Source organism: Bos indicus x Bos taurus, chromosome 20 (assembly GCF_003369695.1).
Source record: "Bos indicus x Bos taurus breed Angus x Brahman F1 hybrid chromosome 20, Bos_hybrid_MaternalHap_v2.0, whole genome shotgun sequence".
NCBI lineage: Eukaryota > Metazoa > Chordata > Mammalia > Artiodactyla > Bovidae > Bos > Bos indicus x Bos taurus.
Window position 1 is genome coordinate 58,718,520 of NC_040095.1, and position 23,522 is coordinate 58,742,041.

Genomic DNA, 23,522 nt, shown 5'->3' on the forward strand with positions numbered 1-23,522 from the left:
GCTGGGTAATGACATCGAAGGATTATAACCCACTGACTAAGAGAGTCCCTGGGGTCGCAGAGTCAGACATGGCTTAGCAACTGAACAATAAGACAGGAATCTGTAAGGCCACACTTACAGAAATAAATAAGTGCGGCATGGAGAGAGGCTCTGCCCTTACGGTCGAAGCACAGAAGGAGTAATGAAGCTAGAAACCTCACCAGGTTGAAATTATCATAATAATCACTGATTCGGGCAAAAGTCAGCAATGAAGATAACTAGCAAATTAGAGTCAGCAGAGGAACAGGATTTTCCACAGTCTCGAATTCTCTCTTCACAAGATGCTGATTACAAGTGAACAGTACAGTGGTAGTCACCCCTGAATCAGAAGACTGAACGGACATCTCACAGACGGCAGGTGACAGCTGGGCCCCCCATGGGGCGTTAGGGGAAGGACTCAGCCCTTCCGTTGGCCACGCACGGCCTGAACCTGATCAGGAGGAACTCCCCCCAAACCGAGAGACCGTCCTCCAAAGAACGGACTAGAACCTTCCAGGAACAAAAGAGACAGGCTGGGGAGATGTTCCAAATTAAAGAAAACCAAAGAGACATGACAACTAAATCTATCAATAATTGTATGTGTTCCTGGATAGAATGCTGGACCACCAAGATTTTTTAATCACCAAGAGTTTCTGGAATCATTGGTAAAATTTTATTGAAGTCAGCAAATTTAGATAATAAAAATTAATTTCCTAATTTGGGTCATTATGTAAGAGAATGTCCTTGCTCTGAGAAAATACTGTGGAGTCACCCTTTAGAGGTAAGGGCAACATCACCTTGCAACTTACTCTCAAATGGTTCAGACACAAAATAATATCTAAATTTAATATATACAAATATATGTGTGTGTGTGTGTGTGTGTGTATACATATCCAGAGAAGGGGGAGGGGAGGAGGAGGTGATGTTCCTGCAGTGAAATAGTAACAACTGGGGATTTTGAGTTCTTCTCTGAACATGAAAACTGGTTTCTCAAAATAAACTCATCTGCCATCTCCTCCTGCAGAAAAAACCGCAACAAACTTTAAATGCAATCAACCATGAAGACAAGAACCAACTCAACAGCCAGAAATGATGCATACAAGTGAAATCTCAACTTGACTAAGTTGATACAAATTTGAGCCTTGTACCTCCTGTGCTGGTTTAAAATCAAGATCAACTAAAATAGCATGTCAAAAGCACATACTCTCCCATTCAACAGTAGGCCAATATGACTTTAATTGTAGAATTTTTTTTAAAGCAACAATTAAACAAAAACTAAAAAAATCTGAAACTCCTTGAATAAACCAGGAAGAAAGGAAAATTAGATTTTAAGAGGATAGTACACCTTCCGTTGATATACTGTGAGGGAGACAGGTGAGGTGTACCTGATGCAAATGCACCCCACAGAAAGGAAAACCTAGAACACACGCCCAGAAGTTATCTCACGAAAGGAGGATGGCAGGAAGTAAGTCTCTGTTCCCCATGACCACAACATTCATCATCTATGCGTACATTTCCATGAATAACAAAAAAGACAAGAGAAGCTGCAAAACAGCTTGAGAAAGAAGCCAGGGAAGGACCACACCCACCTCATAAAACTGTCCCCTAAAAAAGCAGCTTAGCATCTCTGGCCCCTCCCCACGCCCCCGCCCATGCAACCTTCCTCAGTTAGAAAGGAAGCCCGGGAATTCTTTATAATGTGATACACACAGCCAATGGCTGGAAAACTTCCCTCCCCAGCCAGCCTCTCCCTGCCCTTCCCAAACTTCCCTCCGCCAACCCTGAGGGCCACTGAGACTTCCTCCCCCTTCAGACCAAGTGGCCACAGCCAGGGAAGTGGGGACCAGCCCAGCCACACGAGTCCTCCCTAGACAGAGACAGACTAGAGGCAGCAAAACTCAAAACCATCTCAGCGGGACAGCTGGGGTTACTGGGGTTATTTATGTAAGAAGGAACATCAGCTTTCATCAGGTGAGAAGAGGAAAGGTACAGAAGCTAAATCACGGGGCTCAGACTACAGTGAAAAAGTGCTTGCTCTATCCCAGAATCTGTCATTCCACTTTTGTTCAGTGTGAGACTTGTAAATTACAGCTTCCATCTTCAACACAGGAGGATGTACACATTCAGTTTTAAAATCTGACAATTACAACACCAGGCCTTGTGGGATGCTGTATGGAGGGAGGGTCGTTTCTCCTCTTTCCCTCCATTGGAGAAGAAAAGGCAATGTGGGGGCTTTGTGGTCTGGCAGCTGTGGGTTTAAATTCCAGCCCAAGCCCTCATAAGCGGTGCAAACTGGGGCAGTCATTCAACCTCCCCAGAGGCTGAGATCCTCATCCGAACACAGAAATAGCCTCCACCTGCTGGAGGGGGTGGGGGGATCTGATTTTACATGAGAAAACGTATATAAAACACCTGCTCGCACCTAGACCCACAGGCCCTCAGGTGGTAGCAGCAACAGAGATAATAGTTAAGAGAGAGCTTCACCAGGTTTTCTTGAAGGACAAGGTTGGCGTTCATAATGTTTTGGGGGGAAGGGAACAAACATGGCATTTTAAATATTACCCTCTGACATTACAAGCAGGTTACTGCTTCTGCATGCACTTACTTGACCCTCTGTGGAGCCTAACTCCAAAGATATTAGCTGACCCCCAAGGACTGGGGGTCCTGGCCTCCCATATCGCTCTGGCAGCTGCTGCTGAATACTTACTTAGGTTATAGCAAGCGTGCAATTCCACGACTGTCCGCCATCCCATTTTCCCCACAAACAGCCCCAAATCCACAGTACAAGCTGTCACGGACAATTTACCATCATCCCACCTTAATCCTGCATAGGGTTTACAGTCAGAGGTCTCCAGTAATGTGGTTCAGGGAGGGACAGGTCCCATCTCACCTGCAGGCTGTCCCCTTCTGTGTGTTCAGCAATCAGCAGGGCTGAGACAGGACCTATAAACGATGCCATGGAGATGAGAGATGCCCAGCAAAGAACACGGCAGATTCTGCATCTCGCAGGCTGCAGTCAAATATCCGGAAACAAACAGGTACATGGCCAGCTCACAGAATGCTGAAACTCACTACTCCCGCGAGGAGCTGCTCTCCCAGAGGGAGACACGTGAACAGAACTGTCACGTGAAGGAAACGGATGGCCTGGAAACCATCCAATTAGCGACGGTCCTCAAAGTTTTCGGACCCAAGATATATTAGAGCAAAAGCAACAGCGTTTAGATGGAGGTGAAGTAACTCTGGAATAAACATGTGAAATACACTCTGCCTCGGTGCAATCTGGCTTTTTGGAGCTGGTAAGGGTCCTTGGGTGCCAACTACCATCACTGTGGTACTGAAAAGGACAGTGAGGGCTGGAAGGGATTTCTCATAATCACAATTTTTTTTTTTTTTTTTGAATAGCTATCTACAAGCAAGAAACATCTGTTTAGTATCAGACACCAGGAATCTATTTGTTATTAGGATGGTAAAGTATTAGAAAATTTAGACTTTGGAGATTTCATTCTAGGACTGATTCTAGATCAGCAGAAATACTTAAAGCAACAGTCTAATAAAAGCACTGCTTCCCAATGTATTTGTGTGCACCCTCAGAATAAACAGAGGAATGGTACTTTTTGGTCCTTATCACTTAAAAGCTAAACTAATAAAAATAAATAAATAACATGCACTTTGTTATTCCTGCAGATCCTAGTGCATCTGATATCAAGAACAAGCATTAACTTAAGAGTAAAAGCAAGTAAGAAAACATAAAACTTGCAGAATCCACATGGCCCAGGAGGGCCCTACTCCGGTTTGCAGGCCCGATGTTCAACAGCAACAGTAACGAAGGAAAGAGGAATCCTTAAAGATGTGAATCAGATTGAGAAGAGGAAGTGAAGTAAAAGCAATCAACAATGCAAAAACTGTATATACTGTTCGGACCAACCTCTCAGACTTTTCATAAGCCTAATTTTCAAACTCAAATTAAAACATCTTGCCCTAAAACACATGTTATTTATACATTCCACTTCACATATACTAAGAAACAAGGGTTGTTTTAAAATAGATTTCAAGGACTTCCCCGGCAGTCCAGTGGTTAAGACTCCGCACTTCCAATGCAGGGACTAGGGGTTGGATCTCTGATCGGGCAATTACACTCCCACAGGCCATGTGACCAAAAAATTAAAAACAAAAAAACAGATTTCAAATATCAGTCTCTGATATATTCATTTCTTCTTGCACTGACACCTCCCATTCACAGAATTCCAAAGTGGGGATTTTTATGACTTTTCCAAGATACACACAGGCAACCACACTTGAAGAGACACCAACAAAACCTATCTAAAAATATTCCAGGATAATACTTTTAAATTTGAATTGTGTTTTTCTCAAGTTCAAGAACAACTTCATTTTATGGTTATGAGTCTTTAAGTGGGGAGACTAACACTTTATAAATTCACTCCTTAACCATCAACACTGTGAAATACACAGCTTCAGAGTTAATTACATGTAGGAAAGTCCATGAACTGAGGGTGAATGATCTCACACAGTTATTTATACAGTAACAACGCCCCCTCCTAGAAATTCCCTTTTTAACACCAGGAATGTCAAGGCACAGCGGACCACTCTGCCTGTGCTACTCTTTTTCCTTCTGGACAGCAGCAAAACTCAGCAGAGTGGGAAAATTTAAAGCAGGAAAAATGGTGACTGTTCGCATCTAAAGATAGTTTTTTTTAAGTCAGCAGACTTGTCAAATGGATTCTCAAGTTATGCTTCTTACAGAATCTAAGAAAAGAATCTCTATTTCCCCATAACTATCTTCAACCTTTCCCCAGATTAACCCTAGACATTACAGAAAGTCTGGTCCCACCTTAGGTCCATCGTTCGGTTGCTCAATCCTGTCCAGCTCTTTGCAACCAAGCCTGCACACCAGGCTTCTCTGTCCTCCACTGTCTCCAGGAGTTTGCTCAAATTCACACTCATTGAGTTGGTGAAGCTATCCAACCATCTCATCCTCTGTCGCCCCCTTCTCCTCCTGCCTTCAATCTTTCCCAGCATCAGGGTCTTTTCCAATGAGTCGGCTTTTTGCATCAGGAGGTCAAGGTATTGGAGCTTCAGCTTCAGCATCAATCCTTCCAATGAATGTTCAGGGTAGACTGCCTTTAAGACTGACTGGTTTGATCTTGCAGGTTCAAGGGACTCTCAAGAGTCTTCTCCAGAACCACAATTCGAAAGCATCAATTCTTCAGAGCTCAGCTTCTTTATAGTCCAACTCCCACATCCATACATGACTACTGGAAAAACCACAGCTTTCACTAGATGGACCTTTGTTAGCAAAGTGATGTCTCTGCTTTTGAATACGGTGTCTAGGTCTGTCATAGCTGTCCTTCACAAGCAGCAAGTGTCTTTTCATTTTATGGCTAAAGTCACCATCCACAGTGATTTTGGAGCCCAAGAAAATAAAATCTGTCACTGCTTCCACTTTTTCCCCTTCTATTAATATTTACCACAAAGTGATGGGACCAGATGCCATGATCTAGTTTTCTGAATGTTGAGTTTTAAGCCAGCTTTTTCATTCTCCTCTTTCGATTTCATCAAATGGCTCTTTAGCTCCTCTTCACCTTCTGCCATTAGGGTGGTATCATCTGCGTATCTGAGGTTGTTGATATTTCTCCTGGCAATCTTGATTCCAGCTTGTGATTCATCCAGCCTGGCATTTCACATAATGTACTCTACATAGAAGTTAAGTAAGCAGGGTGACAATATACAGCCTTGACATACTCCTTTCCCAATTTGGAACCAGTTAGTTGTTCTCTGTCCCTTTCTAACTGTTGCTTCTTGACCTGAATACGGGTTTCTCACCAGACAGGTAAGGTGGTCTAGTATTTCCATCTCTTTAAGAATTTTCCACAGTTTGTTGTGACCCACAGAGTCAAAGGCTTTGGCATAGTCAATGAAGCAGAAGTAGAGTTTTTTCTGGAATTTTCTTGCTTTTTCTACGATTCAATGAATGTTGGCAATTTGATCTCTGGTCCCTCCACCTTTTCTAACCCAGCTTGTACTATTACTATCTTTAAAATAAACGGGAAAGTCTTTCCAAAATTACTCAGTTTTATTCAAGTTTAGGAAATTAAACTTGAGAAATAACTTCTGTTAGACTTGGCTTCTGTTGGTGTCTCACGGTTTGTATTTGCATTTCCTTGAACGTGTGTGGCCGTTCTGTAGTTGCACTGTCTATTTCCCTTTTGGACTGCCTTTCTTATTGATTTGAGGAAACCCTTTTACAATCCTTCACATATAATTCCTCATCTGAATTATAAAAAATGTTTTTGCCCAGTCTGTAGCTGCTGCTGCTGCTACGTCGCTTCAGTCGTGTCCGACTCTGTGCGACCCCATAGACGGCAGTCCACCAGGCTCCCCCGTCCCTGGGATTCTCCAGGCAAGAACACGAGTGGGTTGCCATTTCCTTCTCCAATGCATGAAAGTGAAAAGTGAAAGTGAAGTCGCTCAGTCGTGCCCGACTCTTAGCGACCCCATGGACTGCAGCCCACCAGGCTCCTCCATCCATGGGATTTTCCAGGCAAGAGTACTGGTGTGGGGTGCCATTGCCTTCTCCTCAGTTTGTAGCTAGTCTTTGTTTAATGTTATGTTTTAAATTAACATACAATACAAATGGGTTCCTTTTCCTGTGTTCAGGTCTATGAATTTTAATATGCAGAATCACCACCACAGCCAGGATGCAAAACACTTTCATCATCCTTAAAAACACCCCCCACACTGCCCCTCTGGAGTCACCCTTTTCCCTGCTCTAACTCCTGGTAACCAACCGATCGCTTCTCTGTCCCTCCAGTTCTATTTCTTTGAGAAAGTCATACAAGTGGACTCCTATGCAGCCTTTGGAGGCAGCCTTCCTTCACGCAGCATCAGCTGAATGGATGTACCACAGTTCATCTGTTCACATCTACTCTTGTAAATGCCAGCAAGAGCAGCAAACAGTGAAGGAAGGGCCTTAACTCTTCCCAGCAGTGGGACAGGGACAGAGCAATATACCAAGTACTTGGAAGGAAAAGAGAAGGCCATGCAGTGGGCAGGACCTTACAGAAACCCCTCCTAAAGAGAAACTGAGTGCAATTCATCACTGTCCACACAGGGCTATGGGCTGTAAGAAAATAAGCCTGACGGACTCATGTGGACACCACTAACCCAAAGTACCCTAGAGCAAGAAAGTTTTCATTACAGCTTCGTCTGTCAGGGCAACTGCTAAACTGTACTAACTTATGACAGAGCCCAAACAGCATGATCCTTCCAAACTCAAGATCTGCTCTATAGACTGCTTCACAGTCCTCCCAGCGAAGAGCAGACGTGTGGCTGATCAAAGAAGTCAGTAGCCTATTAATGCAAGTGTGTGTGTGCTGTGCTTAGTCGCTCAGTCATGCCTGACTCTTTGCGACCCCATGGGCTGTAGCCTGCCGGGTTCCTGTCCGTGGGATTCTCCGGGCAAGAGTATTGGCATGGGCTGCCATTTCCTTCTCCAGATGATCGTTCCGACCCAGGGATCAAAACTGGGTCTCCCGCGTTGCAGGCAGATTCTTTACTGCCTGAGCCGCCAGGGAAGCCCGCAATGCAAATGCGTTTATGACCTAAGTGCAGTTTCATGTTGCCAGAGCACATCTGGCATTAGACCAAATACTCCAGGAGGTCGCACCCTGTCTCCGGATCAAGCCCCTAGGCCTTAAGCCTGGGAAGCCCACACACCCTCCTGTCAAACTCGACCCAGACATATAACCTTTACCAGAGGGCAGGGGCTGCAGAACTTGGGTTTACAGGGACTTCCTTATGGGAAGAGAGAACCAAAAAGGAGGAAATAAAGGTAACCAAGCAAACCGAGGCTTCCATTAGCAAGTGAGAAAGTGAAGATAAGACTGAGACACTGGCCAACCAGTAAACAGGAGAGCGGGAACCCCCATCAACAAGAATGTCACCCGCTTGGAAACTCCAGCCAGGGGGTCTCCTCGCTGGGAGACCCCGGGGCTAGGGCCGGGTACTGTGACAGCAAACAGAAGACAGACAGTCGGGGAGGCAGGGCCTCCGCGGTGGATACGGGGGCCCTGGGGCGGCGGGGAGCAGGGAAGGGGAAGGGGAAGGGGGGGGGGGGGGGGCCTTGTCCCGACCCGCAAACCCTTTCTCCATTTTTGCTCCTTTGCCCTCAGTGCAGAGATACAGCGACAGGAATACCTTGAATGGCCCCAGGCGAACAACAGTAATAACAATAATAATACACCCGCTCAAGATTTCCGCGCGGGCTCGTCCCCTCGTCCAGGGCTGACTGGACGGCTCAGCGGCGCAATCTGGAGTGGAACGAGAGAGAACTCCGTCCCGGCTCCATCTAACCCCTCGTAACCTGTCTGCGCCCCTGGGCCAACCCTGTCCCCCGCCCCGCCCCCCCCCCAGCGGCCTGCGCGGGGCTGAGGATAAGGGGAAAAGATACAAAAGCCTGCATCTCGGTCCTCAGAACAGACACAACCGCCCCGGGGCGTTCGCCCAGGCGCTTAGGCCAAATGCTCGCGAGACGAAGAACGGAGCCGCGGCGGAGGCGCCGCCCCCTTTCCCGGGAACACGGCGGGGTTCTCACCCACAGCCATTCTTCCCCGTGCACCGAGGGGGGGCTTCTGTTCTGCCAGCGGCACCACTAAAAATCCGTCGAGACAATGCACTTAAGGAAATAAAAAACCAATTCATTAGAGAACCGAGGAGGAATGAAGGGGGTTGTTAAGGCGGCTTTTTATAGTACAACACAATTCATCCCTATCAACCTAAGTGACTTGACTAGGCAGTCAAAGTGTGGCTATTGATTAAGAATTGGACTTTTCTCTGGAATGCCGCCAAGGATATGAGATAAAATTTTATTTCCTCAGTGGAAGAGTCAAGAAAATAAACTTAAATATCAGATACGGCTGATTTAGATTATGACCCCTCCAAACACATCTTTCACTTAGAAACGGATCCCACATTTATCACAAGATTTAAAAGGCCAGAAAAGGCCATGCTAATCACATATTTTTAATACACACTTGAACAGATTTAAACCACATGCCACGCCTTGAACAGAACCACTGGCTTCATTTAAATTTTGGTTAATCATTTAAACGGTTTAAATGGCTTCATCTAAATCATTTGAATCGTGGATGGTTAAACTGCAAAGGAAAAAATACAATTGTCTATGTCAATAAGTCAGTTTACAAGGTCTTAATGGAAAGTTTCCTTCAGTGATTTTTTTTTTTTTTTAACTGTCCTCTGATTTCCTAAAAATCACTTCTAGGATACTTCCAGCTCCCTCTCTGCTCTCGTCTAAAACAGAACCTCACTGTGCCACTGAAAAGGGGGAAACTAACATTCACTATCAAGTTACATTTTCTTCTGCTTTCCTTTTCAAAATATTGAGGGTAACAAGGACTGACTTCTTAATACAATAATTATTATTGGTGCTCACAAAGACCAAAGTTGCCAGGCTTCTAAATATACACAGAAGCAGCAGGGCAAGCTCAGAGGCCAGCGACTTAAGTGGTGTTAGAAGCAGAAATCTGAAGACAAGTTCCCTCAATATTCCATGAGGAAATCATTATATCAACATAGAAGGACATGCACCCTGCTCTCTCAGTAAGTAACTGACTCAAGTGTCTTCACACATTCCATTGTAAAGGGAAGGGCTGCAGCAACAGGTCCAGAAGTAAGACTTAGTAAGGAACCTAGCCCAGTGAGCTGACCACCTTTCAGAATAACCACAAACCCTTATGCTCTGCATATTCATATAATACCAACCTGAAACATACCAGGCAGGTTAAAAATAAGGCATTTATGTAAGTACCCCCTCCAGACACACACACACTCTTGCAAGGTTAAATAGAGAGCTCTGAAAGAATGATTTATTGTCACAAGAACAGGGCCCCAAAATAGATTGGCAATAAAAGTGATTGGTCCCAGCGGGATTGAGAACAAATCCTGGTAAGCGAAGTCCTGGCCATGACAGGCAACTGGGGAAAGAGTACCAGTGATGGAAGTGCTTCCCGGCCCTGACCCCAACTCTACCAGAGTTCTCTTCTGAACAAGTCACTCAACCTCCCTAGAAGTCTGATTCCTCTTCTGTAAACTTTAAAAAAAATTGTTCTAAATGGACTAGCTCATGTTTGTGATGCCTTTTGACAAGAAAACTAAAGAATGACCACTAGGAGCTAGGAGCTCAGAGGGAACAACAGAGTCCAAGGAGGTTAAAAGCCCTGGAGCCACCCCCCAGACCCTCTCCAAGTGTAGGGGTCCTGCCCCCAGGTCCCAGCTCCCAAACCAGGCAGGTGGCAGTGCCCTGCTTGAGTGCATCCAGTAATCATGGCCTTCATTCTATTCCTGAACTGCTCTAATTATGTAAAAGCTCTAATAAGCTAAATTCTCCTTCTTTCATCCAATCATAGTTACCAGTTTTCACTCAGCAACCACAAGGATAAAAGTAAATCCTTGCAGTATGGACAAGGAACAAAAAGGAGGCATGAAAATAAGGTCGCCAAACCAACAGTTCCAGGGCCAAGAAATGAAAAGCAACCAGTAGAAGTGCCTTGTCTAAGGCAGACTGGCAATCTTAAGCACCAGGCTGACACCACCATGGAAAACCGATCACACTCTGATCTGTCCCCCCCAGTCAGTAAAAACCTATTTTCTGGGTTTCTACATCTTAGGAAAGAATGTCTGATTTTACTAACGGACTTGACCTCTCTCTGTTCAATCATCCACATTCAATCAAAACTGCCCAGCAGGGCCATCCCCCTCCAAACCCCCGCCTCTGCCATTCCACCAGGTGAGGTCCCCACCCAGGGTCCCCCTGCTTCATCTGTCTAACCATTTGCCCCTTCCCACCCCTACCCATCAATCCAACTGAAGGGTCCCTCTCCTCTCTTCTCCCTCTGCTAGCGATCGCTGCCCCAGATGCTGGAGCCAAGATCTAGGTCAGGAATTCAGGGTTGCCCTAAGGAGGGAAAAGCACATTCAAAAGACCTTCTAGGCTAACCCTGGGATGGGATGCACAATGGCTGCCTACTTACAATCTGCTCTGGTTCCTGATTCCAAGTCAAACAAGGAAAGGGGCAGTATGTCCAATCAATTTTGGAGTGAGGAAGAAAAGAACAAACTCGTGAGCAGCACGGACTGGTTCTACCCCAAAGCGAACATGAACAGGAGCAAACACAGGACGAGGCCCCTGGCCACCGACAGGTAAACCCTGGGGAGAGCCACAGTAACTGAGAGAAAGTATTCTGTGAGCATCCAGTCCAACTTGATGTCTTCTGAGGCTCTTCTGAGCAGAAGTGATTTCTCCACTGTGAATAATAAAGATGTAAGAAAGTCTGGCCTCATAAGCACCAAAAATTCCCTCTCCAGGGCACACACGCCTTTGAAAGGCGCTGGATTCTGCACAGAATCTATTATTCTGTGACAGGTGGTGGAGAGAGAGAGAGAAGACAGGCTAGACTTAGCTTCGGGGCATGAAGGGAAGACGTCCCAGGTCTGCTATTAAGTGGTAAGATGGGGCTGCTCTATCGGGCGAGTTGCACACAAAAAAAGGCTTTCATTTGAAGGAGTTTGTGTTTTCCTAAACCTCTGCTTTCTGTGGGGACCTCACAAGGAGAGAGAGCACTAGGGAGTGTATTAACCCCAAGCTGACAGCACAGAGTCAGCGAGTGTCACTCCCAGCCACAACCAATCTGTTAAAACGACTCAAAACGAACCCCGCCTGGCAAGGATCAAGAAAACGAGGGAAGACAGTACTACTAAACCAGGGCTCTCCCCGGCAAGGCTAACTTCTGCCTCCGACTATCGCGCACCCGCTGCAAATTGCTCCCTGCGACCCAGATTACCCAACTGATCTCACCGGATCTGGCGACCGGATTTTGAAACGGGCCACGAAGAAACGTGAGCCTCGGGCCTCTGGCGCGCATCCCGCCGCAGTCCGCTCCCCCGACGTCCTCCCGGGAGCCGCCACCAGCACCCCGCGCGCGCCCCGCGCCCTCCCGCCCGCCCCGGCCTGGCCCGCCCTCCTCGGCTCTCCAGCGCCCAGTCTGCATTCTCCCTGCCCCGCGCCTGGTCCGCCGGGCACCGCGCCGCGGGGCCGCGAGGTCGCCCGGACGCGCGAACAAACCGGACTGGGCGCGGGGACGCAGGGGCGCGGGCGGGACGAGGCGCTGCCGCCGGGGTCCCCAGGACGCCTTGTCACGCCTCCCGCGCCAGTCCCCCCCGGGCGGGTCGCAAAGCTTGGCTCTCCCGTGACCAACCCCCTCCTCTTTGACCAAGAAACACACGGCCACCCCGGCACTACCTCCCGGGCAGGGCCCAGCGCGTGCCGGTCCCGCGCCTCCACCCCCGGGGCCACCACGTCCCCAGGGTGTCCCTCCCGGGCTACCCCCGGAGACAATGGCTCACCCATCGCCCGGCCGGCCTCGCTCCATTTCAGCCATCACCGACCTCCTCCCCTCCCCGGGCGGCCAGTGCCCCGGCAGCCCCGTTTCACAGAAGTGTAGACCGAGGCCAGGGAGGTGACAGGCGAGAGAAGAAACCTGGCTGCTTATGGAGCTGAGGAGGGACCACGGACAAATCGGCTACGAAGACCAGCCCAGATGAGAGACCGCTTTCCCGGGGCCCGGCCCCGCCGCCCCCGTCCGCTCGGCCTCCGGGGGACAGGGGGGCCTCCGCCCTCGCCGTCCCTGCCGCCGCCGCCTCCTCGGCCCTCCCGCGAAGGAGACAAAGAGCCGGCGCCCCAACCGGTGGAGCGGTAGCCGCCGGGGCGGGCGACGGGGAGATTTCACCCGGGAAACCAGGGGCGGGGACGAAGGGAAGGACGAGCCGGCGGCGCCGGGGCCGATCCGCGGCGCTCAGGGCGGCGCGGGCAACGGGACCCGCGGGTATTGGGGTGCAGGGCAGCGGCCTGGGCGGGCGCGCTCCGGGCCCGACGGGCGGGCGAGCAAGCACCGGGCGCGGCAGTGACCGCGGACCGCGCCTCCGCGGCGGGGGCCGGTGGCGGAGCGCGCGGGCAGCGGCGCGGGTGCACTCACCGGATCGGAAGAAGGCCGCGATGTCGGCCAGGTCCTTGGCCGCCTCCTCGGCCCCCTCGCCGGCGCCGCCCCCGCAGCCCGAGCTCGCCGCGCTGGCCGCAGCGGCGGGGCCGGAGGACGCGGCGGGGGCGGCGGCAGCACCGCCGCCGCCGCTGCTGCTGCTGCCGCTCATGGCTGCGGCGGCGCCCGCGGCCGCGCCCGGCTCGGGCCCCGCGCCCCTAGCGCCGCGCGCCGCCCGCTCCGCGCCGGGCCTGGCGGCGCCGAGCGCCCTGCTGTCCGCGCCCGGCGCGTGGACGCAGAGCCCCGGGGCGGCGGCGGCGGCGGCGGCGGGCGGCGGCGGCGGCTCGGCCCGAGGAGCGCGTCCACATAGACGAGGACTCCGCCCGGGAGCCGCGAGCCGGCCGCGGGGCGGGAGCGCGGAGCCACGGCCTCGGCGGCGCCGGCTGGAGCGCGGGCAGCCACGCGCGCCGCGGCGCCGGACACGCAGTCGCGAGGGCGGCGGGGGATGGGGGGTGGCCCGCGGGGGCCGGCGGGAGCTCCGCGATCACGGGCGCCGGCGGCCACCGCGAGCCTCCATCTTGATTTCAGATGGGGAAAGGAAGGAGGGGGGAGGGGGGAAATCACGGCGGAGGGAACCCGGGTGAAAGGAAAAGGGAGAGCAGGGAAAGGAGAGGAAGGGGAAAAAAAAAAAAAAAAGAGAGGGGCTTCGTGAGTTTCCGGTGAATATCGTCTGGGGCCGGAGCGTGGGCTCGGCGGGTGGGCGGGGCGTGTGATGGGCAGGGCCTGGCGGGAGGGGCGGGGCCGCGCAGGAGGGCCGGCGGGCGGCGGCGGGAGCGTTTCAGCGTTGTTCCCTCCCGCGGACGGCGGCGAAAAGGAGGGAACGCTTTGAGGCAGCGAGGGCGCGCACCTTTCCAGGCCCGTCATGGCGCCCCCTTTGGACGCTCGCTCCTGCAGCGCCGCACCGCCCTCCGATCGCTGGAGCTGTTGATGACTGATCTCGCCGCGGGGCGGGATGACTTCGGCTCAGGGCCCGGTGTGCGCGTAGACGGGGCTCCACAATAGTTGTTGAATGGGAAGAGATTATGAAAACAGGTCGTGTGTTGTACTCCAGCCCCAGAGGGAATAATGGAGCAGGCCTCTGAACTCCTGGGGGCCGTCTGTCTCCTCGTCTGCCACAGGAGCTTCGGGACTCACAGCTCCTCCGCCCCTTCCACCAGAATGTAGAGAAGGGGGAAGGTGATGGTGGCTAAGGAGACCAAAGGAAGTGAGGGGTAGGTGACATCCTCCTTTAAGGAAGATCCGTGTCACACCCGCATTTGACAAAATATTCGAGTACAAACACCTATGTACCTGGCTACAAGCGAAGGAAGCAAAAGGTATTGGTATCCAGTGCGCCGGAAACAAGAGATAGATAAGATTGATTTAAAAAACAAACAAAAAAAAACTGGTGAAATACTCATGAAACCAATATACATGAACACTGGAAATGAACAATTAAGAAAATTAATAGTGAATGATGAATACCAGGTTTTGCACTGTGAGGAAGCCTAGAATGATCCGTGTGGTACGGGATTAGAGTTGGAGACGTCAGTATGAACTCCTGTTTAGCTTAATATAGATGCAGGTGGGTAAGAAAAGATTTGCAGATATGTGTTATATATATGTTATACACAGGCTGTTACATGTATGTCCATTTCCTTGCTCTGTCAGCTGAGTGGACTTAGGCATAACACTCTTGCAGCAAGTCGCACATCAGGCACTCAGATCTTTTATTCACACCGTTCTTCAGCAAAAGGAAACCAGGTTCCTCAGGTGCATCGGCTGACTCTGGGACTAAAACAGGAAACGTACAAGAGAACCTAGAGCATCTTGTTGTGCCAGATGATAAGGAAGTGCTACGAAAAATTTTTTGTTTAATTAATCAACATCCAGAACAATGATGAGGGTCTCTCAAAGGGACACAGAAGCCCACTGAAAGAGCTCCCAGTGATCAAAGCTGTAACAATTTGAACAGCAAAATAAAGCAATGTTCTATTATACCCAAAGTATAATAAATATACATGAGTGCATACCGATATAATGCAATGATTGAATGAGTAAATAATTAAGAGAGAAGAGACAAATGTCCCTCGCAGAAGAATTCAAAATTAATACTTAGATACTCTGCCCTCAGTGACATGGAATAGTCCTTAACTGTAGTCTGCACTTTCAACTTCCAGAAGGATAACTTTATAATGAAGAAAACTGACAAACATTACTTCACAAGATTACCAGCAGAGATAAATCGTGTGGATGGTATATACCCTTGATATGATGTAATGAAAATGCCACTTTAGCCCTATTGTCTTCCTCCCAGAAACACAGTCTAATCATGAGAAAAATAACAGACAAATCCCAGTTAAGGGCATTCTGCAAATGACCTGACCAATACTTCCCCAAACTGTTAAGGTCAACAAAAGTAAGCAAAGTCTGAAAACTGTCACAGCCAAGAAGAGCCCAAGGAAACATGATAACTAAATGTAATGTAGTATTCTTAAGGATCCTGGAACCAAGAAAGCACATTAGGTAAAAACTAAGAAAATATGAATAACATATGGACTTTAGTTAATAATGATGTACCAGTACTGATTCATTAATTGTGAGTAATATGGGAAAATTGGATTGAGCTATAAGGGAACTCTGTACTATCTTCACAACTTGTCTTGTTATTTTAGAATCTAAATCTATTCTAAAATAGAAGCTTATTTTTAAAAAATTTTTAATTGTATGTGGAATATCAAAAAGAAAAAAAAATTCAGTTGGTCCAAATTTCACAGGCTATCAGCTCAGGTGTGCTGACAATGTTTCTTTTTCTTATTTTTCAGTTGGGTAATTTCTGTCTCCAGCTCCCATTTCTCCTCATGGCTTAATCCTAGTTTGGAGAAAATAATCTCCAGGAACTTTCTTTGCCAACTGAGTACATTCCCCTTCCTGCCTTCTCCCTAAGGTTGAAGCCAAACTCCCAGAGGCATTGGTGAGATCACAACATGAGGTGGGGATGGGGAGATGGCACCTGGCCCTTGGTCTTCAACCTAGACAGCATATTAAAAATCAGAAACATTACTTTGCCAACAAAGATCCATCTAGTCAAAACTATGGTTTTTCCAGTAGTCATGTATGGATGTGAGAGTTGAACTGTGAAGAAAGCTGAGCGCCAAAGAATTGATGCTTTTAAATTGTGGTGCTGGAGAAGACTCTTGAGAACAAGGAGATCAAACCAGTCAATCCTAAAGGAAATCAGTCCTGAATGTTCATTGGAAGGACTGATGTTGAAGCTGAAACTCCAATACTTTGACCACTTGATGTGAAGAACTGACTCATTGGAAAAGACCCTGATGCTGGGAAAGATTGAAGACGGGAGGAGAAGGGGACGACAGAGGATGAGATGGTTGGATGGCATCACTGACTCGATGGACATGAGTTTGAGTAAACTCCAGGAGTTGGTGATGGACAGGGAGGCCTGGCGTGCTGCAGTCCATGGGGTCGCAAAGAGTCAGACACGACTGATCGACTGAACTGAACTTGGTCATCATGAGCTCGTTCTGGCACTGAGGCTCATGTGTGTCCTGTGTGTGTCTGCCTCCTTGACGATCCTACTCAGACTGAAGGCATTGCCATGACTTTGCTGCTTTCTGCTGTTCTATCCTGCTCACCAACCACTGGGGCCCCTGATGGCCTTCTGGCAGTCAGCACCCCTCCTGAGCTACTCCCCAAGCGCTCAAGAAGACATTCAGCGGTTCCTGGGATGCTCAGTCCCACCCCACAAAGTGAGGCCCTGTGCTCTCTGCTCCCAGACCCCCAAAGCCTACCTTGGCACAGACTTCCTCTTTCAGAGACTCACATGGGGGTTTAAAGTGATCCATTTCCTCTCCCCACAAATTGCAGAATTGTAATTTCCTCTGCAGGAAGTAAACTTCATTCCAGATTCATCATACTTCCTTCCAAATCTTTTATTTTGGCATAACCTTTGTGTTCCCAGGAAATGCTGTTTTTATTTAGAAAACCCCATTCCCTTCCATTCTTCCCTCTGCCATAGGTTCCAGAAGTTTCTCTTGAAATTTAGAAGCCAGTGCTAACATCTTTCTTTCACTCTGCATGCCTCCCCTACCACCCTGCCTGTGGGTAGTGAATATAGATGCCCCCCTCTGCCACCTAAATGGTGGAGAAAGATCATGAATTTGAAAACATCAAAACTGCTGGGGGGCAGGGAACAAGACTGAATGTCAAGCAGCCACAGAAAGATGGTGGTCCTTGAAAAGTGTCAGTTGGAAGAGGCTAACTCCTGAAAGATCAAACCAGTCAGTCCTAAAGGAAATCAATCCTGAATATTCATTGGAAGGACTAATGCCTAAACTGAAGCTCCAGTACTTTGGCCACCTGATGCAAAGAGCCAACTCATTAGAAAAGACCCTGGTGCTGGGAAAGATTGAAGGCAGGAGGAGAAGGGGACGACAGGGGACAAGATGGTTGGATGGCATCACCGATTCAATGGACATGAGTTTGAGCAAGCTTCGGAAGATAGTGAAAGACAGGGAAGGCTGGGGTGCTGCAGTCCATGGCATCGCAAAGAGTCAGACACGACTGAGTGACTGAACAACAACAACTCCTGCTGGAAGTTTCTGGGTGGAGCCAAGTCCTGGATGTTGGGAGTTGGCCTGAAAGGGACTGTGGACTGCATGTAATGACTGCTAAGGGTGTTGGGATAGGGGTGGAATGACAGGTGTATGTTTGGATGAAAAGAGCTCTCTAGTGTTGAGACCCAGATATTGACCAGTCCTTCAATCTCAGGTAGAGTCATTTCCAAGAAAGCTCAACAGGAGACTTGTGTCTGAGTGTGGGATGTGCAGGAAGGCTCACCCAGATTGCAATATGAGAAAGAAGCTGCACACGGAGTTTTTTTCCCTTCTGCCATCTGAGCTTGTGTAGGGGGATCTAAACAGGGTTTCATGACAGCTGCTGTTGATCCTACCCCACTTTCAAAATTCAGCTCGAATTTCATCCTAGTTGAAGCTGATGCATCAACTTGAAGTGACCTCTCCCTCATCTGTATTCTGGAACACCAGTCGTTCCGGCATTTGATTGTAAATTCCATTATATTATTTGCAGCCTTTGTGTTTAATGTCTTGCCTACCAGGTGAGGAGATCCCTTGCAATCAGTTCAGAAGTTTCAACCTGTGTGCCTAGATCTATACCAGTCATGAAACCATGAGGCAAAAGAAATAGAGAAAGCCAGTTGGGCGGGGGAGTGCGGGGGGCAGTTGTGTAGTCAGGATCCTTTCTGTCCTTCTATCAGAGCCCATGCCTGGTTAATACACTCCATTTCCCATCTCTGAGAGCCATGTGACAGAGAGCTGGCTGATGAGTGGAAAGGACTGGGTAGGGCTCACAAGCAAGAGTTCAGACACAGCAAGTGCACGCATTTGGCCCTTGGCCCTTTGTCCTCCTCGGAACACAGGCAAAATGCTGGAGCTGAAGGGTCCGTTGTGTGACTATGAGAAAGTAAATGTGAGAACTGAAGCACGTGGTACAGATGCCCAAGTGAGCTGCCCACCTCCAGGCTTCTCACTGCATGGAAACCTACAAGAAAATTGTGGTGCCGGAGAAAACTCTTGAGAAATCAACTGAATATTCATTGGAAGGACTGATGTTGAAGCCGAAGCTCTAATACTTTGGTCACCTGATTAAAAAAAAAAAAAAGCCAACTGATTGAAAAAGACCCAGATGCTGGGAAAGATTGAGGAAAGGAGAAGAAGGGGGCAACAGAGGATGAGACGGTTGGATGGCATCATTGACACAATGGACATGAATTGAGAAAACTCCAGGAGACAGTGGAGGACAGGGAAGCCTGGTGTGTTGCAGTTCATGGGATCACAAAGAGTTGGACATGACTTAGCAACTGAACAACAGCAACAATGGAAATGTTTAGGTGATAACTTGAGACATAGGCTTGACCTCTGGCCAGAGTTGGAACTCTAAGCTGAAGAGGATAAACATACCTGGAGTTTTAGATGTGATTAATCTGCTAAGGAGATGAGGGTAGAAAGTGAGTAGGACATAGGGCTACAGGCAGAGATTTTATGCCATACAGTGGGTAGCACTGGATATGACTTGAGTGTCCTGAGAGTCCCCAGCTGGTCCTGGGGTGGATTAAAGAGCAGGTAAAGGAAGAAAAGCGGACCCGCAGAGGCCAGGGTATCTAATTCAGTGGTAAAAGAAGCCACCTGCAATGCAGGAGACTCAGGTTCGATTTCTGGCTCGGGAAGATCCCCTGGAGAAAGAAATGGCAACACACTCAGGTATTCTTGCCTGGGAAATCCCATGGACTGAGAAGCTAACAGTCCATGGAGTCGGAAAAGAGTCAGACACATCTGAGAGACTGAACAACACCACCATGCTAATTTGGCTCACAAATCACTAGAAATGGACCCTTGGATTTCTTGGATTTCTCGTCTTTGATTTGGGGGTGACCTCCACTAAGCCACTAAAAGGTCCAAGTCAGAGCCCTACTTGTGCTCTGAACCCGAATTCACAGGCCTGAGACCCCAGGAATGGCTGACTGGCCTTGAGATTGGATTTGTAAGAGTCTTTTGACCTCCCTCACGCTGATATTCTTTTAGTCATTAAGATAGCTCTGAACATATGAATTAAGCAAAGACGTTCAGGGTGGGGTGGAAGAGGGAGTTAAGTGGAATAAGCCTGGGAAAGGAATAAGGGATGGAATTTGAGAGTATCTGAGGTGGACAGGGGGCAAAAAAAAAAAAACATTTTGTATATGTGTGTGTGTGTGTTTGTGCACAAGCACAGATGTGTGCATACATGCTTATGGCTGCCTGCACTTGGGGTGTGGGGTGATGATGAAGATCTGATGGCAGGGAAACCCAGTAATACAGGAAGAAAAGATAAAGATAGATTTGGATTTGAAATGAATGCAGAATTGGAAGTTGCAAGTTTTTATTTTTATTGGTATGTTAATGAGAAGAGTGTATAGGAGAAGTGACAATATCTAAAATCTGCTGCCTTGCCTGTCAAATTGATCACTGTTACGGCTCATTGCTTATACTACCTGCCAACTTGCTGACTCTGCCCAGTAACACAAAGAATTCCAAATTGAGCCCTCCAGCCCCAAATAGGCAGAATTTGAAATTCTACCAGGTGGGACATTCATTCGTTCTGCTTCTGGCCAACTTCTGGTCTTCAAGATTTCTCTAATAGATAAATACTCCTGGGAGTGCTAACACCTTAAACCTTTATCACTTAATGCCTTATAGAGAGGATTAGTAGATTAGCCCAGCATTGGCAGGAGTAATGAGAGGGATAAAAGAAGGAAAAGGGCAATGGACGGCCCTAATAAAAAAGACACCTACAGGAAAACAAACAAACCCATCTATTTTGCTTTTGCTTAGAGCTGGTCTTACTGCCTCTAAGTATAGACTCTGAAAAAATTCAGGCTCTGGTTCCTGTACAGAGTGGGTGAAGATTTTTATATTCTGGGGTCATTGATTGCTCACTGAAAGACACATAGGCAAAGGTCCTTAGACGGTCCATTGTGTTTGGCTATATGAAGAAGCTAGAGGGGACCATAGCGGTTGGGTATGGGGGAAAATAGGAGACCCAGTTGGTGGAGCAGAGCAACCTCATCACGTAAAACCTCACAGGGGCTTTGTAAGAACCCTGCTTTACAGTCAGAATAGCACAGGTGTGGCTTATTGCTGAGAAGATTCGAAGTGATTAAGGAAAGCTGGAGATTGTGTGGACTCACCAGAATATTAGAAAATAAAGCGGAAGTTTGTAAAAAGCTTTGTAAAGGATGGTCATGTAGAGAGTTGCTAGAAACCAGAAGGTTTTATTGTTTGTAGGTTTTTTTGAGGATGACCATTCTGACTGGTGTGAGGTGATACCTCATTGTAGTTTTGATTTGCATTTCTCTAATAATGAATGCTTTCCTGATGATTCAGATTACAAAGATTCTGCCTGCAATGCAGGAGACCCAGGTTCAATCCCTGGGTTGGGAAGATCCCCTTGAGAAGGACATGGCAACCCACTCCAGAATTCTTGCCTAGAGAATCCCATAGACAGAGAAGCCCAGCGGAATACAGTCCTGTGGTTGCAAAGTCAGACACAACTGAGCAACTAACACACTTGCTAATTAACGATGTTGAGCCTCTTTTCATGTGCCTCTTGGCCATCTGTAAGTGTTCTTTGGAGAAATGTCTAGTGTAACACAAGGATCTCTATTCAGTGCTCTTGCTAAATGCGTCGCGAATGCTGTGTGCTAAGTCGCTTCAGTTGTGTCTGACTCTTTGCAACCCCGTGGACTGTAGCCCACCAGGCTCCTCTGCCCATGGAATTCTCTAGGCAAGAATACTGGAGTGGGTTGCCATTACCTTCTCTAGGGGATCTTCCCAACTAAGGGATCGAATCCACCTGTTTTATGTCTCCTGTGTTGGCAGGCGGGTTCTTTACCAATAGCACCACCTGAGACGCCCACTCAGTCCTCTGTGGTAACCTAAATGGGAAAGAAATCAAAAAGAAGGAGATATATGTACGTGTAGAGCTGATTCACTTTGCTGTACAGCAGAAACTGACACAACATTATAAAGCAACTACAATAAAAATTTTTTTTAATACAGAAATTTTAAAAGTAAGGATTAAAAAAAAAGAAACCAGCTGCTGGCACTCCCCAAGGGGTTGGAAGGCTCTGGAAGAGACTTGAGGACCGCCAACACCAACTAACAGGACCCGCGCCTGGCAGAGCTCACCAGGAGCACAAAGACACCCACCTATGGAGGGAAAGTTGGGGTGGTCCTGGGTGACCTGCCTGGTCCCTGCTTCCCCGGGGGCATGGAGCCCACGTGTTGTGCAGCTACACCCGGGAGGACTTCTTCCCTCACTCGCCAGGGGTCCTGTCCACCCACCTCCGTCTCCTTCCCCCACCCAGCTGCCTGCTCACAGGGATCTAGAGATGAGAAGAGACACAAGAAAGCCACTTTTTAAAGAGCACCTCGGGCCTCTTTTTATTTTTTAAAATTTTTATTTGAGTGTAGTTGGTAAAGCACCCGCCTGCCAATGCAGGAGACATGAGATTCTGATTCGATCCCTGTGTCAGGAAGATCCCCTGGAGAAGAAAATGACAACCCACGCCAGTATTCTTGCCTGGAGAATCCCCATGGACAGAGGTGCCTGGCAGGCTACAGTCCATGGGGTTGCAAAGAGTTGGACACGACTGAAGTGACTTAGCACATAACTGATTTACAGTGTTGTGTTATTTTCAGGTATGCAGCAAAGTGAGTCAGTTATACATATACATATATTCACTCTTTTTTAAGGAAAAAAAAATTATTTTCAACCTTGGGCCTCTTTTTACTTCTCGTTTTTTTGTCTCTAGCCTGACAGTCAAATCAGGGATTATAAAAAGCAACAGGGAACCCCAATTTGTGGACTGGATTTCTTTTCAAAACCTGGACAGTTGACTGTTTTCTTCCAGGGATGCTGGGTAGGTAGCATCAGGGAGGGAAAAGAAATCCCAGTGAGAACCAGCTTTTGGTGCTGCCTCTGGCACTGACTAGCTGTGTGATGGACAGGGAAGCCTGGCATGCTGTAGTCCATGGGGTCGCAAAGAGTCGGACACGACTGAGCAACTGAATTGATCTGAACTGAGCTGTGTGATTCCAGGTGAGTGAACTAGAGAGATGAATGCTGCCTGCCTGACCCTGACCTTCAGAACTACCTGCATCCCCAGGAAGACCCGAGGTGCAGCCACTGCCTGTCACAGCCAGCCCCCATCTGCCCCTGCTCCACCCCCACCCTCTTCATGGGGGCGGGGGATGGGGGGAGAAGGCACCTGGAGGCAAGCCAGACTGAACTGGTTCCTACTTGAACTGGGAAACGTGGAGAAAGGATGCCAGGTGACAGGGCAACCCGCACCAGGGGAAGCGAATGCAGGGAGTGGGCAGGAGGGCGGCCCTCCAGCCTTGCTGCCCTGGTGAGTTTTCACCGGTGCCCTAGGCTCACCCCACAGCAAACCCTTCTCCTGAGACCAGCTGGGGGGTCTCTAACTTAAGAGCACCCCACTGGAAAGGAATCAGTTGCAGGGGACAGTTCTAGGTCACAGACCCTCACTGAGCAAATGGCTTTGGCTTTGAAACAGGATTGGGGACAGGGCGTAGAGGCCTCCCACACCCTGGAACAAGATCTGTGTGGGCCACCCATCAGCAGTTTAGGGACAGCCGATGACGGATCCCTGTGCTTTCTCCAGGGAGAAGGTAAGAGAAAACCTCACACTGAGAGCCACTTAAAGGAGAAGGTGAAGGCGAGGAGGACCCACCGATTGAATTCCCCTCCCCCCAGCCCTGAGCATGCAGTCTAACTTCTGCAGAAACCTCCAGATGGTCAGGCACT

General features: G+C 48.6%; 1 protein-coding gene across 2 annotated transcripts in view; it reads right to left on the bottom strand.

The window, feature by feature from the left end:
* Nucleotides 1–13,151, bottom strand: part of TRIO (trio Rho guanine nucleotide exchange factor) — a 363,125-nt gene extending 349,974 nt beyond the window's left edge. For both annotated transcript variants that reach the window (XR_003507150.1, XM_027519979.1), the window contains exon 1: nt 13,086–13,151. The gene's annotated coding sequence lies outside the window, so the exon portion shown is untranslated. The remainder of the gene's footprint in view (nt 1–13,085) is intronic.
* Between the last annotated feature and the right edge of the window lie 10,371 nt (nt 13,152–23,522).